The following is a 20573-nucleotide window of genomic DNA, read 5'->3' as shown; positions in this document are numbered from 1 at the left end:
CTATGGATGGACCTTAAAAGAGCAGTGCGTGACAGACAGCCCAGAAATCTCAAAGAACTGGAAGACGTTTGTGAGGAAGAATGGGCAAAGATACCTCAAACAAGAATTGAAAGACTCTTGGCTGGCTACAAAAAGCGTTTACAAGCTGTGATACTTGCCAAAGGGGGCAGTACAAGATATTAACTCTGCAGGGTGCCCAAACTTTTGCAGACGCCATTTTTTTGCTTTCTGTTATTTTGAAAGTGTAAATGATGGAAATAAAATCTAACTTTTGTTGACATATTATAAGAATATCTAATCTGTAATTTGATGCCTTTTGGAGATTTTTCCATCTTTCCTTGGCTTCTTTATGCACATTAATACAAATTTTTAGCTGGGGTGCCCAAACTTTCGATCCCCACTGTATATATATGTATATACTATATATATATATATATATATACAGTCATGGCCGAAATTGTTGGCACCCTTGATATTTCTCCAGGAAATCATGTATTTCTCACGAAACGTATTGCATTAACACATGTTTTGCTATACACATGTTTATTCCCTTTGTGTGTATTGGGACAAAACAAAAAAAGGGAGGAAAGAAAGCAAATTCGACATAATGTCACACAAACCTCCAAAAATGGGCTGGACAAAAGTATTGGCACCCTTTCACAACTGCGGATAAATAAGAATGTTACAAGCATGTGATGCTCCTGTAAACTCACCTGGGGCAAGTAACAGGTGTGGGCAATATAGAAATCACACCTGAAAGCAGATAAAAAGGAGAGACGTTCACTTAACCTTTGCATTGTGTGTCTGTCTGTGCCACACTAAGCATGGACAACAGAAAGAGGAGACGAGAACTGTCTGAGGACCTGAGAACCAAAATTGTGGCAAAATATCAACAATCTCAAGGTTACAAGTCCATCTCCAGAGAACTAGATTTGCCTTTGTCCACAGTGCGCAACATTATCAAGAAGTTTGCAACCCATGGCACTGTAGCTAATCTCCCTGGTCGTGGACGGATGAGGAAAATTGATGAAAGATTGCAACGCAGAATAGTCCGGATGGTGGATAAGCAGCCCCAAACATGTTCCAAAGACATTCAAGCTGTCCTGCAGGCTCAGGGAGCATCAGTGTCAGCGCGAACTATCCGTCGACATTTAAATGAAATGAAACGCTATGGCAGGAGACCCAGGAGGACCCCACTGCTGACACAGAGACATAAAAAAGCAAGACTACAGTTTGCCAAAATGTACTTGAGTAAGCCAAAAGCCTTCTGGGAAAACGTCTTGTGGACAGATGAGACCAAGATAGAGCTTTTCGGTAAAGCACATCATTCTACTGTTTACCGAAAACGGAATGAGGCCTACAAAGAACAAAACACAGTACCTACGGTAAAATATGGTGGAGGTTCAATGATGTTTTGGGGTTGTTTTGCTGCCTCTGGCACTGGGTGCCTTGACTGTGTGCAAGGCATCATGAAATCTGAGGATTACCAAAGGATTTTGGGTCGCACTGTAGGGCCCAGTGTCAGAAAGCTGGGTTTGCGTCCAAGATCCTGGGTCTTCCAGCAGGACAATGACCCCAAACATACGTCAAAAAGCACTCAGAAATGGATGGCAAAGAAGCGCTGGAGAGTTCTGAAGTGGCCAGCAATGAGCCCAGATCTAAATCCCATTGAACACCTGTGGAGAGATCTTAAAATTGCTGTTGGGAAAAGGTGTCCTTCCAATAAGAGAGACCTGGAGCTGTTTGCAAAGGAAGAGTGGTCCAAAATTCCGGGTGAGAGGTGTCAGAAGCTTATTGATGGTTATAGGAAGCGACTGATTTCAGTTATGTTTTCCAAAGGGTGTGCAACCAAATATTAAGTTAAGGGTGCCAATACTTTTGTCCAGCCCATTTTTGGGGTTTTGTGTGACATTATGTCATATTTGCTTTTCTGCCTCTGTTTTATATTTGTTCCAATACATACAAAGGGAATAAACATGTGTATAGCAAAACATGTGTTAATGCAATACCTTTTTTGTGTGAAATACTTGATTTTCAGGAAAAATATCAAGGGTGCCAACAATTTCGGCCATGACTGTATATATATGGAAAGGATATATGTACTTATGTTAGACATGTCATGTTTGTGTGTACAATATAATATACAGTATGTGCTATATGTATTATCAATGGGTTATTAACCAAGGGAAGGTAGGTGCCATTCATGAGAGGGAGACCATAGATCAAACAATCGTCAGACATGGTTTCCACTATACATGACACGTGTACTTTATATGTTTTACTAATATATATATTTACACAGTGAGCTAACATGGTATTGTATCAATTTGGTTAGAGGGTATTAAAAAAACAATATTAAAAAAGGATATGAGTTATCTATGTAAATAAACGTCGTCGGCGAGCGAGATAAAAGCAGCACCTATCACCAGCAGCTTCAGCTTCTGAAGACGTCCTGTGAGAGTGGTGAAACATGTGAGCCAGGGACTTCCGATGAGGTCACATCCGGCCGGTGGAGTGCACACTGTGGCAGGATTCCCGGACTGAAATACAGGCTTAATCCTTACTTTACTTTGTGTATGCAATTTTTATTTTATTTTTTTAATAAAATATTACGGTATTACGCTATGTATGTCTTATGATCCTTTTACATACCAATACCTGGGAATTTTAACAAAGTATTGGAGAAATGGAAGAAAGGAGAATTTACATCTAGAAAAATTCCTTATTCAAGCGATTTTGACTCTTGGTGATCAAGAGTCCACATCATTCGGTGAGTGGGGATACAAATGAGGGGAGCACAGCACAATCCCTGCAACAAAGAGACTTTTGCACAATTGCACTTTTGTTTATGGACTGCACTTTATTTATGGACTACACCTACTTCACTGTATTGAATGTATAAGCACATGGATAGGAATTGTGTTTTATATTATATACAGTATATACTGTATATATATATATATATATATGTATACATACATACATACATACACGCACATACTATATTGCCAAAAGTATTGGGACGCCTACCTTTACACACATAAAATTTTATTAAATTCCAGTCATAGTCCGTAGGGTACAATTTTGAGTTGGTCCACCCTTTGCAACTATACCAGCTTCAACTCTTCTGAGAAGGCTGTCCACAAGGTTTAGGAGGGTGTCTATGGGAATGTATGACCATTCTTCCAGAAGCGCATTTTGAAGGCAGGCATTGATGTCAGGTGAGAAGACCTGGCTCACAATCTCCACTCTACTTCATCCCAACGGTGTTTTTTTGAGTTGAGGTCAGGACTTTGTGAAGGCCAGTCAAGTTCCTCCACCCCAAACTCGCTCATTCATGTCTTTATGGACCTTACTTTGTGCAATGTTGGAACAAACTGTTACCACAAAGTTGGGAGCATGATATTTTCCAAATTGTCTTGGTATGCTGATGCCTAAGGAGTTCCCTTCACTGGAACTAAGGGGCCAAGCCCAACCCCTGAAAATCATTCCCACACCATAGTCCCCCTCCAACAAATGTTACACTTCGCACAATGCAATCAAGCAAGCACCATTCTCCTGGCAACCACCAAACGCAGATACGTCCATCGGATTGCCAGACAAAGAAGTGTGATTCCTCACTCCAGAGAACATGTCACGGCTCTAGATTCCAGTGGCTGCGTGCTTTACACCACTGCATCCGACGCTTTCTATTGCACTTAGTGATGTAAAGTTTGGATGCAGTTGCTCAGCCATGGAAACCCATTGCATGAAGCTCTCTATGTGCTGTTGTTGTGCTAATCTGAAGGCCCCATGAAGTTTGGAGGTCTTTAGCAATAGACTCTGCAGACAGTTGGTGTCTACTGCGCACTGTGCGCTTCAGCATGCAGTGACCCTGCTCTGTAATTTTGCGTGGCCTAACACTTCGTGGCTGAGTTGCTGTTGTTCCCAGTTGCTTACACTTTGTTATAATGCCACTAGCAGTCAACCGTAGCAAGGATATAAGGATGGACTTACTGCACAGTGGATAACCTATCATGGTAGCACGCTTGAGTTCACTGAGCTCCTGAGAGCAACCCATTCTTACACAAATGTTTGTAGAAGCAGTCTGCATGCCTAGATGCTTGATTTTATACACCTGTGGCCATGGAAGTGATTGGAACACCTAAATCCAATGATTTGGAGAGGTGTCCAAATACCGTACTTTTGGCAATATAGTGAATATACAGTAAGTTCTAGTTTGGACTGTGCGTTCACTGCCCGCACACCATGCTGCACATTACTACAGATGATATTAAAACAAAAAGGGGCAGGGATTTCCTTACTCATATTTCTTCGGGTAGGGCAGCCCTGTCGTGGGTCATGGTGATGAGAACAAAACCTAAGAGCAAAGTGTGCAGGGAAAGAGGGGCGTGTGTACAGGGAGGGTGGCAAAGTGCGCAGGCTAAAATAGGACATGTTGTGGGGGGTGTAATATATTCAAGGGGGACAGTGTGTGTACAGGGTGGGAAGCAAGTGCAGGGGGAAAAATGGGGCAGTGTGTACAGAGGGAGGGGTAGTGTGTGCAAAGGAAAAGGGGGACACTGTGCACAGTTGGTGACTTTATCTTAGGCCAGTTCCCAGGTGGCTTGTACTTGTTTCTAATCAGAATCTATTAAGCCAGGCCTAATATTCAGCATAATTTAACCAAGCCCATTTTTCAGCAAGAAGCACACATGTTCCTCAGGTACACTACTCCCTAAAGTGTCCCTCATTCTCAAATTCTAGAGCTTGGAGGTTTAAAAAGTACAATCTCTTAACACTACACAACAAACCAGCTGAAAATATCCTTCAGCCAGAGCATACACACCACAAATCTGCCTGTTGGAACCACGTAGCGTACAGTTCCTAGAACTCTGCAACTGTTTAACTATACAAGGCAAAAACATACACAAACAAGATGAAAGGTAAAAAGGTGGATTTTAATACAGAAAAGTTACAATGAAATTTACATCTTTATAATTCTCAGTACAATTGTAATAATAAGTGTAATTATCCTTCAAAGTATGTCTGAAAATTCAATAAGCTCTTGGAAGCCAGTCAATAAATGAAGTATTTTTAAAAGTAATGAATCTTCTTTTAACATTTAATTATATAGAAACTTTGATTTACAAAGTCACTTCAAGGACATTTTTACACAAAGGCCCCTTTCACACGACTGGTCCAATCAGGTACACCTGTCCGTTTTTCAGTAAGACCCAATTGGACCCTCCATTCACTTCTTTGGATCAGCGGATGTAGACAGACTTGTGTCTATCTATACCTGCCTATCTCCAATCTGATCCAATCTGCTCAAAATAAATACAAATGCAAGGGCATCCATTCCCCTTCCATCTAGTGCAGAGGTGTCAAACTAGTGGTCCTCCAGATGTTGCGAAACTGCAAGTCCCATCATTCCTCTGCCTTTGGGAGTCATGGTTGTAACTGTCAATCTTGCAATGCCTCATGGGGCTTGTAGTTTGGCAACAGCTGGAGGGCCGCTAGTTTGACACCCGTGGTCTAGTGGATCGGAGGGCAGTCGGGTGTAAATGGACAGCTGAGTTTGTTTACTTCCAGCCACCCAAAAAGCATAGCAGGTCGATGTCCACTCTACATAAACTGAGTGGACACTAATGGCTCATCCAACCGCTCTGCTCTGCTCAGTGGAGGATCAGCAGACAGATCCCCTGCTGAGCAAACCAGAGTCAAGCAGAGTCTGGTCTATGTGAAAGGGGCCTTACATTGCTTTGTTCTGATTATAAATACAGTAAAACCTTAAACAAAACAAATTTCAGAAATAAAAAAAGTTTGGAAGATAACTAATTATAATTACCTGTCTTTTTGACATGAGGTTACAATTTGTCAGAAACACAAAGGGTTCAGCAAGAAAACTCTTTTGCAACACAATTTTTCTAGTATGTGCTTTAAACACAATTAGCCTCTGCAAACAGGTTTACTGGCAGTTTGACTTAACTGGAATTCCTCTTTAAAATGGAATTAAACTCTCATTTTTAAAAATTGCTGACAGGTAGGGTGTTTATGGCAGAAGAGACCCCATTGGTCTCATCGACACCATCAATGTCACAAATTCTTCTCCTTGCCTGTCAGCTGTAATGTACAGTGAGCTGCACATGGGCAGTACAGCGTGCATTTACAAAAACACTCTGTGCCGTGATGATGTTACTCCCGTGCATATGTGTGGGCTTAATGTCATCGTGGCCTGACCATTTATGTGGCTTGAGAGAGCGAACCCAGAAGGAAGACTGGGTGAAAATGGAAGTGCCTATGGTCAACAGGAGCAGTGACAGCTCAACGCTGAAGGGCTTCGTTTGACAGATAAATCTGTCATAATATGCTAATATGTGGTACTGTCAGGGATCTCCTCGATCCCTGCCGCGATGGTCCCGGCGCAGGCGCAGTGCACCGCCCTGTGCAGGGACACGGGCACTAGGTCCGGGCCGGGCGCGGCGTTCGAGTTTGCGCATGCGCAGTAGAAGCCGCGGCCGCCCGCTGGGCACCAATGGCAGCGCAGGGCGGGATATTTAAATGGCCCTGAGCTGTCATTCAGTGCCTTCTGGTCTTCCCTGCATCCTGTGAACCTGTGAACCTGTACCTTTGTAATTTTTGACCCGGATTGTACCTGACCTTGCTGCTTTCTCCTGTTCTGACCCTTGCTTTGCCTGACCTCTCTCTTGAATGCCCCTGATTGGATTTGACCTGCTGTTGCTGACCTGGCGTGTGACCCGACCATTGTATGCCCGCTGCCTTGTACCTTGCCGTCCTCTCTGTTACCGACCCGGCCCGTCTGACCTTGCTCATCCATCCATCCATCCCTTGCAGTGGGGTCTTCTGACCTCCTCACATCAGACTCTTCCCCGTGGGAGCCCTTGGCGCATACTACTACCACTGACGGACGCACCCAGTAGTCACGACCTGGTCTCGGGGAGCTCCAAGTCCATCCCCACCATCAGGGGCCCTGGTGAACAAGCACCCTGGGACTTAGATTCCGTGCGCTGGGGACGCCTATTCAGTGGAGTGCTAGTGGTACCGCCAGGCGGTCCCTTACAGGCACATGCTAGCACTTATGTCATAAACCGTAATGGGGCCCATTTAATTAAAAAAAGAAGCAGAGATCAATTCATCAAGTAAAAAAAAAAGAACCTTGAATCATTTTTTGGCAACATGGGCTCCAAATTGTTCCTCTAGATCAGGGGTCTCCAAACATTTCACTTCAAGGGCCACATCATATATTTTACACGTTTGCAGTCCAAAAAACAGTTTATAAATACATCTGCAGCAGTGAAATAGTTTAAAATTTGGCTGGATAGTGCACCTGTATCCTCCACCTGCACCAAAATGGAGCATAATGCCGGGGGGGGTAAGCTTCCAGTGTGTGTCAAGAACAGAGATGTTAGATCCCAAGCAGTCTCCCAATACATCTATGTCCCCATCAATCATCGCAGTCTCTTTGCACATTTGTGTCCTCATCAGAGACCCCACACATTTGTGTCGCCATCACCCATCAGAGTGTCCCCACAAATTGGGTTTCCCATCAGATCCACATACACATTTGTGTTCCCACCACCCATCAAAATTTCCCTGAAAATTGGTTTCCCCATCAGAGCCCCCACACACACACACACACTTGTGTCCCCATCACCCATTATAGTCTCCCTGCAAATTGGTGTCTCCTTCAGAGCCTCCCACACTTTGTGTCCCCATCACCCATCAGAGTCTCCTCGCAAATTGGTGTCCCCATGAAAGTCTCCCCACACATTTGTGACCCCATCAGAGCCAGATCAGAGCTGTGGGAAGAGTCTAGAATGTCCACTCACTACAGAAAACTAAAGGAGGGGCAGATACAAGGCCAGTCACCCTGCACAAAACAAGAGAGCAGCAGTGACCAGTCTTCTTTACAGGAAGCTCATGCAGAGAGGTAAAGTCTGACACTGGATTACTGCACAGATCTTAAAGAAAGACACAAAGCTCACCATGATTCAAGAAGAATACTTCTTGGCTTTTCCAGAAATTCAGCTTTAAAAACAGCGCTACTACCCAGTGGCGTCCCGAGGCAGGTGCGGGGGGGGTGCGACCTGCATCGGGGGACACCGACCGCACGGGGTAACATTGCACCCTCTCCACGAACAGGTAAGTTGTAAAGCAAGCCGACATCTGGGGGGATCGTTGGCATTCTTTACAACTTACCTTTTCTTGGAGCGGATCCAGTGTCACCCCGTATAGGATGCAAGGGTGTATCTACCACGAGGCAAACAAGGCGTTTGCCTAGGGTGGCAATTTTTAGGGGGCGGCACCGCCCCCCGGAAGAAAGGACTTTGTGAGCAGCGGCGGACAGAGCCATGCAGAGCCACCATCAGAGGTACTCTTTCAGTGGCTCGGACAACAGGAGGATCGATGTGGGGGAGGACAGTTGCAGAGCGATGCTCCTGTACCTTTCCCTCCAGCAGCTGATGAGCTGGGACCAGGGGACAGCCTGGAGCAGGAAGAGGAGAGCCCGGAGGAGGTGAACTGTGTTGTGTTCTGTGGGATCTCCCTGACTCCCTCCCTGCACTGACAGATCATATGGGGCTGCACCCCCCCCCCCCCCCCGTCCTTCCTGCTGTCCGGAGATCAGCAGCCCTTGGTGCAGTTGTGTGTGTGCAGCCCCATATGATCTAAGAAACGAAGAGAGGGAAGAGAGAGGGGGGGAAGAGAGAGGGGGGAAGAGAGGGGGGGAGAGAGGGAGGGAAAAGAGAGGGGGGGAGAGAGAGGGAGGGAAAAGAGAGGGGGGAGAGAGAGGGAGGGAAGAGAGCGGGGGGGATAGAGGGAGGGAAGAGAGCGGGGGGAAGTGAGGGGGGGAAGAGAGAGGAAGGGAAGAGAGAGAGGGGGAAGAGAGAGGGAGGGAAGAGAGAGGGAGAGAAAAGAGAGGGAGGGAAGAGAGAGAGGGGGAAGAGAGAGGGAGGGAAGGGGGGGAGAGAGGGAGGGAAGAGAGAGGGGGGGGAGAGAGGGAGGGAAGAGAGAGGGGAAGAGAGAGGGAGGGAAGAGAGAGGGGGGTGAGAGAGGGGGAAGAGAGAGGGAGGGAAGAGAGGGGGGAGAGAGAGGGGGGGAAGAGAGAGGGGGGGAGAGAGCGGGGGGAGAGAGAGGGAGGGAAGAGAGCGGGGGGAAGTGAGGGGGGAAGAGAGAGGAAGGGAAGAGAGAGGGGGGAAGAGAGAGGGAGGGAAGAGAGAGGAAGGGAAGAGAGAGGGGGGAAGAGAGAGGGAGGGAAGAAAGAGGGAGTGAAAAGAGAGGGGGGAAGAGAGGGGGAAGAGAGAGGGAGGGAAGAGGGGGGGGGAGAGAGGGAGGGAAGAGAGAAGGGGGAGAGAGAGGGAGGGAGGGGAGAGGGGAAGAGAGAGGGAGGGAAGAGAGAGGGGGAAGAGAGAGGGGGAAGAGAGGGAGGGAAGAGAGAGGGGGGAGAGAGAGAGGGGGGGAGAGAGAGGGAGTGAAACGAGAGAGGGGGGAGAGAAAGGGAGGGAAGAGAGAGGGGGGGAAGAGAGAGGGAGGGAAGAGATAGGGGGGGAGAGAGAGGGAGGGAAGAGAGAGGGGGGAAGAGAGATGGGGAGAAGAGAGAGGGAGGGAAGAGAGAGGGAAAAGAGAAGGAAGAGAGAGAGGGAGAAGGAATGAGGGAGAGGAAAGAGAGAGAGGGAAAAGGGAGAGGGAGAAGAGAGAGGGAGAGAGAGAAGGAGAGAAGAGACAGAAAGGGAGAGAAAGAGAATCATATATACATACACACACTTATTGACTCTCTCGCTCTCTCATTGGGGGGGGGGCACAAAATGTTTGTGTTGCCTAGGGGGCAGCACAAAATTTAAATACACCACTGATAGGATGCATGCCGACGATCCCTGCAGGATGGATCAGATCTGCTCAATCCACAGATCCGAACCATCCTGCGGGGACATCGGTATGCAACCTATATGGGGTGACACCAGACCCGCTCGAAGAAAAGGTAAGTTGTAAAGAAAGCCGACGATCCCCACAGGATGGATCGGATCTGCGGATTGAGCATAATGGATCGGAGTCCTATCCATTATGCTCAATCCGCAGATCTGATCCATTCTGCGGGGATCGTCGGAGGGGGTGTCACCAAGTGTTACCGCACCAACCCTAGGGAAGCCTCTGCTACGACCTCAATAATGCATATCAGTAGAAAAGACTGTCCCCTGGTAACCGATCAGCAGGCTGCAGTGATGAAGATATGAAACACATCCAGTCAGTAAATCAGACCCTTAATAGCATAAAATCCATTTATTTAGCATAGACAGAGGTAAAAAAAAAAAAAACAGAAGAGTAGCAGCCTGTGCATTTCTGCCCTCAGGGGGCCTTAATCATAGTTACAAACATCGATAACACACTTCACTTTATAACCACACTGATTCTCCAGGGGCAGTAATCAGCAGTCAACTCCTTGGAGCCTGGGGCAAGCAAGTTCATTATATGCCAGAAAAACAGCAAAGACAATATACAACATTGCATATAAAAAGACAACAAAAAACAATACAATAAAACAATTAAAAACAATAACCAGGCAGACAAACATGTTAATTTATAAAAATATAAAATAAGAATAACAAAAAAAAAATCTAATGAGACCAAGAGAAGTAGGCCAGCACCTTGGGCAGCCCCCTGAGGGCAGAAATGTGTAAACTGTTTGTCTTCTGGATTTTTTCCCTCTGCATATACCCAGAGTACTGAATTCAAATTCACATGGGATCGATCAGTAAAACTTTATTTAGTGGTGGCCTGAATCACATGTTTGTGTGATGACTCTGTCACATTACAGCCCCCCTGTTTTATTTCATAATCCCATTCTTACATCAGTTTCCTCAGGTCGCCCTGCATATCACAATCCCCCCTTCACATCACAGTCTCCTTTTCACAGTAATATTATGAACCCCCTTCACAACGATGTCCTCTGCCTCCCTTCACAGCACCTCTCCACAGCGGTATCCTCTGCCCCCCTCCCCCCCTGCAGCTCTGCCCCCTTCACATCACAGCCCCCTGTACCTCTGGCACTCCTATACATTACATAGCCCCCTGTAACTCTGTCACCCCTTCACATTACACAACCCTCTGCACCTCTGGCACCCTTTCACATTACATAGCCCCTTGGTCCCCCAGGCAGCACAGTGGCCAAATGGTTAGCCTGGCAGTACTAGGGTCGTTGGTTCAAATCCCAGCCACAGCACCACCTGCCTGGAGTTTGCATGTTCTCCCTGTGCCTGTGTGGGTTTCCTCTGTGTACTCCAGCTTCCTCCCACACTCCAAAGACATGCTGGTAGGTTAATTGGCTCCTGTCTAAATTGGCCCTAGTATGTGCTTGTATAAATGTAAGTTAGGGACCTTAGATTGTATGTTCCTTGAGGGTTAGGAACTGACAATATATATGTAAAGCGCTGTGTAAATTGACAGCACTATATAAGTATCTGCAATAAATAAAATAAATAAATTATCTCTGGCACCCCTTCACATTACATAACCCCCTGCAAATCTGGCATCCCTTCACATTACACAGAGAACTGGAAAAAAAGGCGCTGTGGAAAATGCTCTCAGACAAGCACCTTAGTGGAGGTGCATCTTTATTGGGTGAGATAAAGTAGCAAGTATAATAAAATTAACCAGCCTGAAGTGGACAGTGTGATTCCAATGGACGGCCCGTCCGCTCTGAGGGGAGCTGAGATCAAAGAATGCTCCTGTCGACTTCAAATCACGTGGTGTCAGCGTACCAGCGTCCTGGGTGGTGTCACCATGGCAAACGAAGGCAGTGTCCGGCGTTGGCTTCAGCTGGGAGCATATGTGGGGTTACCAAGGTCTTCATGTGGGATTTTAATTTACCCCTTTCTGTACCATTGGGCTGATTTCTCTTTATTTCCTGTGCTGTAGACACAACAGGAAGCCAGAGAAAATCTCTCCAAAGGGATAAAAATCCCATTTTAGACAGTCTCCACCAGAACAGGTGCCCCTTTGGGATATTTGCCCTGTATTCCTTTTCTACTAACTCAAAATTTTTGATTTTTTTTTTTTTAGGTCTCAATCACAGCAATGCAAGGAAAAATATTAAAAATATTTGTGGCAGGAGCCATAATAAAAACCCCTCACTACTAAAATAGTTTTGGATTCAGGTGAACTTTTAATTATTTAAGAGAATGTTTTGATCTGAACTAAAAGGATTGATAAATAATCTCAAAAGAGTTGGATCTTCTTTGACATATAATTATTTAGAAATACTTTACTTATAAAGTAATTCGAGGATATGTTAACCTTTACTTTGCTTTGTTGGGATGTTAAAAATTAAGCTCTAGGCAATACAAATCTCAGTAATATAAAATGTTTTACAAATATCTGTATACCATTGTCCCCCTTCTCATCATGGATTTACTAAAAGGTCTGTAACGCCAGGAAAATACTGTCTGCAACAAAATGGTATTTTCCTGGGCTGGGAACTCATTTGTGGTCTGTGACAGAAATACTTTTTTATCTCATAAGGGGCATACGTGCAGAAAAAAAACACACACCGCAGCTGCTTCCTGATATTTGTTATGCACATCCTGGGTTTAGTAACACTTTCAGCACACCACAAAAAATAATTCCAACTTTAGACGTGACTGTGATCACATTAGAGACAGACTTTTTTTCCCTCCTAAAGTAATTAAGGAAACTAAAAGTTTTACCTTAATGTAGTATCTGCATTAAAGTGTTAGTAAACCCCGGACCCTGCATTCACTATATCTGGTCTCCTACAGTACACACACAACATGGAAATGCAATAATTTTAGTAAATATAAACTGCAAAATAGCTTTTCTCATCAGCTGTTAGAGCAGTATTCTGACTTCTATCAGTGTCCAACAGAGCACTGGTTAAAGCTTGTAGGAGGAGTTCATTCTCCCCTGATTGAACTATGAGACTCCAGGACCCCTAACACTCTGTTTGGACAGTGTTGATTGGCCCTCTGCTGATCACATGCACTCTCCCAAGGGAAGAAAAATACTCTCCAGCAATACACACCAAACAGAACAGAGCCTTGGGGCAAGCTGCACATGCTCAATCAGGAGATGACGCGGGGACAGTAGAAGAAGGGGAGGATCAAAGAAGACAGGATTAAACATCCTTTTTACACAATGCAGATGAATAACCCCTATGTTCTACAGTGAGTAAAACAAGCACGCTTTGCTGCATTTTCAGATTGATTTTACTGTTGTGGGTTTAGTAACACTTTTACTTTCAATAGGTTTTTATAAATTTTTCACTAAAGTACAAATACCTCAACGAAACATTAGGGAGGAGAAAGAAAAAAAAAACATATAACAATTCCAACAACAGAGGCATTTAGGCATGCATCAGTATAACAGGCAGAAGAAAAGGCACATCATTAAGTCCTGACATTGCACAGAGTGGTATGCCGCCAATAAACTCAACCAAAGAATAGAAAGAGAAGAAAAAATGTGTGGGGCGGGGGGAGAGGTACGCTCTCATATCATCTTGGACAGGTAGACTGTCTGATTCACTGGGAGTCCGACAGGTATCTGCTCCACGGATCCTTTCAAAGAGGGCCATCTTATCTTGTAGGATTGCCAACAGGAGTTCATTTGTCATGATCCATGTCAACTTGGCCCTCAAAAAATAAAATAGAATCGCAGGAGACTTACAAGAATGCATAATGGAAATTCTAGCTGCTGTGAAAATAAATGTTATCAGCCGTCACACTGGTCTTGGCACCCCCTCCACTGGGCTTCCCAGTAGGGCCTGTTGAGGGCTTTTCCTGAGATTCATAGAGAGAGAGAATAGACGAAGCTATATGTGCGTATCCAGAACTACCTGACTTTCAGTCACATCCACCAAACATGGAACACTGTCCCCACTTGGCCACAACCTCTAAAGCAAAGGGGCAAGGCATCCGGAACACAGGACACCACCCACACAGGTACCATGTTCCATCTCAGGGGACCTTATAATTTGCTTTTATCTACGATGTGTTGATAAGAGACTGAGAGGAATATTGAGCTAGTTTACCCCATTCTGCTTTATCCATCTGCTCGCCAAAATCTTGCTCCCATCTTTCCATGTAAGGTAGTTTAGAAGAGTTGGAATATAATAAGACATAGATTTTAAATATAAATCCTTTATGCTTATCATAGTTCTTGCATAGGTGTTCCATTGGTGTGGAGGTGGTCAGATCCCCTGTACGCTTTAGGGTTGCTAAATAGTGTGCTATTTGAATGTATTGGTACATTTCCGTGGGCAGGAGCTGGTGACGATTCAATAAGGATTGTTTTGACAGAGCACTCTTATGGTTGCATAGATTCGCAATGCTGAGGAATCCTTTGCTGGTCCACCAGTCAAAAGTATGTGGGTTGAGACCTGAGATGAAGGTGGTATTGCCCAGTATCGGTGCCAAGGGTGTGTGTGGGGATTTAAAACTGTGTTGGGCTGCCAATCTATCCCAGAGGCTAAGGGAAAACAATAGCATTGGGTAGAGTATGATCGCTCTTATCTCGTGCTCTCAACCACATCAAATGACTGATCTGTTTTGTAGGGAGGGAAGAGGACTCTAACCTCATCCATTGGGGGAGGGGCAGCCTAGAGTGGAAATGAATCAATTGCGCCAGTTGGGCTGCGTAAAAACATTTTGACAAATCTGGCAGTCCCAAACCTCCTTTAATGTTGGGGGTATATAACGTGCACCTATTTATTCTCTGCATTTTATCGCCCCACACAAACATTAAAAGTTTCCTTTGGAAAAGGGTAAAATCAGACAACAAACAAATACAACAGCTTGGGTAGAATGTTCATTTTACCAGAGTGCAACCTGCCAAACCAAGAGGGGGGACTGGAAGCCCATCTATCCAGGTCTCCTGACAATTTCTTGTACAATGGAGGGTAATTTTCCGGTACAGGGTCTCTAGAGAAGGGTTCAGCAGAATACCCAAGCAGGGTAAAGAATCAGATTGCCATTTAAAAGGAAAAGCCTGTTGCAAGGTAATAACTGTGCAGTCATCTAGGGTCAGATTAAGTTCTAACGATTTTGTATGGTTGACTCTGAGGCCTAATATAAGGGTGAAAGTGTGTAGGCCTGTGAACAAATTGGGGATTGTTGTGATAGGCAATGTGAGTAACAGCAGAAGGTCATCTACAAATAGAGCACATTTATGTATCCTATTCCCACAAGGAATTCCCTGAATATTCTGATTGTTTTGAAGATTAATAGCTAACGGTTCAAGGGTCAATATAAACAGAATGGGAGATAATGGACATCCTGTTCAGGTGCCCCTGTGGATGGTGATAAAGTCTGAACTATAGCCCTTAACAGACAAGCGAGCCCTTGGTGAGCTGTATAAAGCATGAAGTGTGTTAAGAAAGTTCTGTCCAAAACCATACCGTTGCAAAGCTTAAAAGAGGTAATCCCGAGACAGGGAGTCAAATGCCTTGTGCAGGTCAAGGGACAATAGCATAACTTTTCTGGTACTGTTGTTGTCCCAATTTGATCACAGTGCCGAAATTACATCTATAATGCATCTGGTTTGGTCGGGGGCCTGCCTACTAGGTACAAATCCCACCTGGTCAGGTTGGATTTATGTAGAAAGTAATGAGTTCAACCTGTTCGACAATATTTTAGTCAATATTTTAAGGTCTACATTGATAAGTGATATTGAGCGGTAAAACTGTTCAACAAATTTTTATTTTTTGCCAGTTTTGGAAAGAAAAGGATCCATTTCTTAATGAATTTCACATTCTGAGTTCAAATATAACAATGAAATTTGTAAATTGGCTCTAGTTTTTCTGTAAACGGAAAGTTTTCTACTATAGGCGTAATGACTACATAATGCACAATAATTATATAGATAGATGTCTTTCCACAAATATAAAGCAAGTGATATTGACTACATAACAAAGCCTAAATGGCATAATATATTGCATAGGATTACCAAGAAAAATTATAGCCATAAGCTAAGTTGAATCATTTTAATACTTAGGATTCTCACTAGTTTTGTCTTCAGTTTGTGTCGGTTTTGCTTCTCTTGGCTTTTCTCTTGTATTCGAGGAAAGGGCTATCTCTTACAACTGCACGTGACTACACGCTTCAGGTTCTTCCTCACTTGACTCAACCACGAAGGATTCTGGTGCTTTAGGAATTGGTAGCCCCTCTCCATGAGGAACTGGACGTATTGCCGATGGAATATTTGGATAGTGCACAGATAACTTTTTTTTCTTATTTAGCCCTTTTACAATTGGAGGCACCATACAAAAGTAACAATTACTAACATGATCTGTTGGCTCTCTTTAAATCATTGGCACAGCGAAAGGCATAGATGCCTTTTTTCCATTCAACCATTGCTCCAGTGCCGTCCCACAAGAATTGCAGCATATATGTGGTGTCCAGCTCTTGTCCTGGTCTCCTATCTTGCAGCCAAAATACAAGTTGTAGGCTTTCTTAATCATTCCTGTTATCCTCCTTTTTTGTGAGATAAAAGTTATTTCACCGCAGATATAGCAGAAATTATCTGCTTTATTCACACAAGTTCGAGGCATTACTGAGTAGCCTATATAAGCATAAAACGAAATGTAAAGACGCTGTCGAACTACAATCACCTACAGATACTGCAGCTTTTATGCAGTGAAGTGATGCAATTAAAGGCTAATATTGCATCATCTCAGTATACATGCAATTTTCTATTGGTCACCAGTATCAATTGCGCAATATGCAGCTGAAGTTGCATCATAATTCTGAATGGCTTACGTCATTAGATGGGTGAATATATCATGGAAACTAGAGCCAATCAACATTTTTTAGGGTCATTTTCGTTTTCAGCACCCCAAAATTATGTAAGATTAGCTAATTTTATGCCCAAAACTTTTTACCTGTTGAACAGTGTAATTCGCACAGTCACCAGAGTCTTTTCCTGGTTTGGGAATCACATGAATAAAGGTGTTGTTGATTGTAAGCTCGAAAGAGCAGGGCCCTCAATCCCCTCATGTTTTGCATTGTATTGGTATTGTTCTGTCACATGTTCTGTCCCCCTTTGTAATGTACAGCGCTGAGCGAACTATTGGCGCTTTATAAATACTGTATAATAATAATAATAATGATTAGGCAAAGGGTTACCCTATCTGATATAATTGAAAAACAAGCATAAGTGAGGAGTCAGGATCTCCATATATTTCATATAGTAATGGCCCTTAAAATTACCTAGTCCTGGAGTCTTGGAGGGATTAATAGATTTTATCACTCCAGCCACCTCTGCCTCCATGAATTCCTCCTCCATGAGTTCCACGTGTTCTTGAGAGACCCGTGGAAGAGGAAGGAGCTGAAAAAAGTCTGGGATGCGGAAGATTGCGTCAAGGGCGCATAACGTTTCGGGTAGAAGTAAAAAAAACTAGGTAAGATCAACTGAGGATTTTGGGTCAAATGTCCATTGTGTAGACGCAGTTTTGGCAAGGCGGGAACATATGTGCGTGGCACCAATTTCCTGGCCAGCAATGTATTGGGTGTGTCTCCCATTGTATAATAGCGATGCCTATACCAGCGCATTGATCTCTCCGCCTTAGTAGTCAAGCTTAAATTCAAAGCATTACATGCTGCGTCTGTCCTTTACCTAAGATCCAAGTGGGGGGAAGATCTCTATTCCCGTAAAAGAATCCTAAGAGCAGTCTCTTGTTTACTAATGAGTAGTTCATGATTTTGCTTGGTTCGTTTTCCAATTTGAATTAACTTGCCCAGAACAGTAGCCTTATGGGCTGCCCAGTTAGTTGATAGAGAGGTATCAGCAGGAGCATTTTCACTAAAATATTGTTGAAGTTCGGTTTCGACTTCGTGAAATATGGTGGCATCCAGGGTGGATTTGATTTAAATCAAATTGATTTAAATCACAATTTAAATCACTAGTCAGTAAGGCTTGATTTAAATCATAGTTTTCATATAAGTTTTTTTATCCCCAGTTTAATAGGTTAATCACTCATATTTGGACAACTTTTCTGTTGTACTTAGGAAGGAGAAAAATAATCATTACCTTAATAATAACAATTTAAATAGATTTATTCAACTGAAACAATAACATTACAGCATATGTTATTTGCTTAAACAAACATCCATGTTTGTTAACTAATTTGGCTAACCAAAATATATATATTTTAAGAAACGTAGACTGTCAGCCCCTTCCTCCTCACACTTAGTTTCACTTTCTTCTTGTGCAGATCTATTCCACTCCAAACAATCAGAAAAATATTGTTTCTATTCTATTCACGGAACTTCTTGAAATTTAGCACTGAAGGGGTTGATTCTGTATTCATAGGTTTGTAGAAGTTAGGATTAAGGTCTTTTTCTTAACTCTGTTCATGTTATAACATTTTTGCTGTGAAGAAGAGGCATGTGATCTCCGCTGAGTCAAATTCAGTTTTGAGAACTGCAAAAGTAAACCAAGCATCTGTGAGAAAACTGCCCAATAATCTTACAAAAACCTCTGGAAGAGCATGACATTGTGAATGGATTAATGGAATTTATTTACCAAAAAAATTAAACATATACAGCCTTATTCTACATAATTAAAAAAACAATCTTTATTTCATGATGGAATAACCTTTGGATGGTAATATATTTTTCTCAAAAAGCATTTTATTCAAAAAAATCTGATTTAAATAAAAAAAATCCGATTTTTTTTTTTTTTTTTAAAAAATCATTGATTTTTATCCACCCTGGTGGCATCATTAGGCAAAGAGGCGTTATGGCGCCAAGAGGAGGGTCTAGTCCACAACTCATCTACTGTCATTTGGACTGGGGAATGGTCAGACCATGGGGTAGTTAAAATTTGTGCAAACTTGACAAAAGGGAACAGTGTAGACTAGGTGAGCATTTGATCAACTCTAGAATAGGTTTTGTGTACATGAAAATAGAAAGTGTAGTCCCTTGCCGTGGGATGGACATCTCTCCACTAAGTCATAGGTGTGAAGTAAGCTAGCCAATTTTGTGCTTTGTCTAGGAGCATATTTCAGTATCATCTTAAGGGAATTAGATTTGCCCAATATTTTGTCTAGGGGAACATTACCGACTCCCAAAATGACATGACCCGCCACATGAGGCATCAGGACCGCAAGCATATCTGTAAAGAATGCAAACTGACCAATGTTAGGAGCATAATAGTACATAAAGGTAACTTCATGTTCATTAATTTTTCCTCCCACCATAAGGTATCTTCCCTCCTTATCCCGTATGACCGTCCGGGGAGTAAACGGCACCCGTTTAGCCAAGCATATGGCCACGCCTCTCTTTTTGTCTGGACTGTTTGACAGATAGAAGTGGGGATATCTAGCATGGAGATACTTCTCCATGTGGTATTATTAGAAGGTCATGGTTCTCTTCGTCTGGGAGTTGAGGCCCTGCACGTTGTAGGTCAAAATTCTAAATTTAGAGGCTGTTGTGGAAGATATAATGGTTCAGCTGATTGCACTTGCCTGTTGAAGGATCCCGCTGAACCCTGAATGAGAGATCCGACCACCTCCCGGATGCTGTTGTCAGAGAGAGGAGAGAGTACCTGCACAGAAAAGCAACTAAAAAAAAAGGAAAAATAGGAATATCAAACAGATTAAACAAAAATACAGTCCGCGCCTGCTTACGCTCAAGAGCAAAACAAATAACTTGTGCAATACATAATAATCCAGACAGACCAGTGACTAGTTGAGGGGGCCATTACCCCATTATGTGAAATTGACACCCTCCCTAGAGAGTGTGGCAAAGTCACCCAGAGTGGCATGTGGTTCCGCCCCGACTCCTCCTTTTAGAAAGAGTGCCACTGATAAAAGAAATGGTTGGGGTGAGGAGGACCCCATGAAACCAGAAAATCCACTATTATAATAACATTCGCATCAATGAACCATGGACTGAACTAAATAACGAGGAGGTAGTAAATATAATACCAACTGTCAGAAATAGCTGAGGTTAAAGTAAGTTAGAACAAGAAACAGACCTGCTACCATGAGAGGGGGAAGGGAGGGGAGGTGGGAAAGGCAAGAGGTGGAGGAAGGGAAAGGTAGAAGGGGTAGTGGGATAATATGTGTCCCTCCTAGTGCACAGCCTAGGCCTGTAGGCTTATGTAGTAATCCTCTGCACAGAGGTTCCTCTAGAAATGAGGAACACGCTCAGCGGGTGTTCCAAGCAGGTAAGGTGAGGAAGCTGGATGCTGTCATGTCAGGCTTGTCGCCAGGAGACAGGGCGTAGAAGTTGCAACCCAGGAAATTTTCAAGTGTTCGATAGAGACTTTCTTGATGCTGGTCGTTGAGGTTGAGACCACAAAGGTGAAATCGGTCTAGATGGTGGTGTCGAGGTCGGCCTGGATGGGGATCTGCATGAAAGCAGAGTTGGAATCCTCCTATCCCCTCAAAGCACTTTTCAGGTCCTTCATTCACCTCCTTCTCTTCATTTGAAGTTCACTGTATTCATCTGTTCTCTCCAGTTTCTTTATGAATTGCTGTGATCTATCAGCCTCCTAGACCGGTATCCTTCTAACCACTTCTTTTGACCTAAAACAATGGACACATGCTTCTACTCACTCGA

Source organism: Staurois parvus, unplaced genomic scaffold, assembly GCF_062004578.1.
Source record: "Staurois parvus isolate SC_StPar_1 unplaced genomic scaffold, SC_StPar_1.0 ptg000166l, whole genome shotgun sequence".
NCBI lineage: Eukaryota > Metazoa > Chordata > Amphibia > Anura > Ranidae > Staurois > Staurois parvus.
This window is presented reverse-complemented; position numbering follows the sequence as displayed.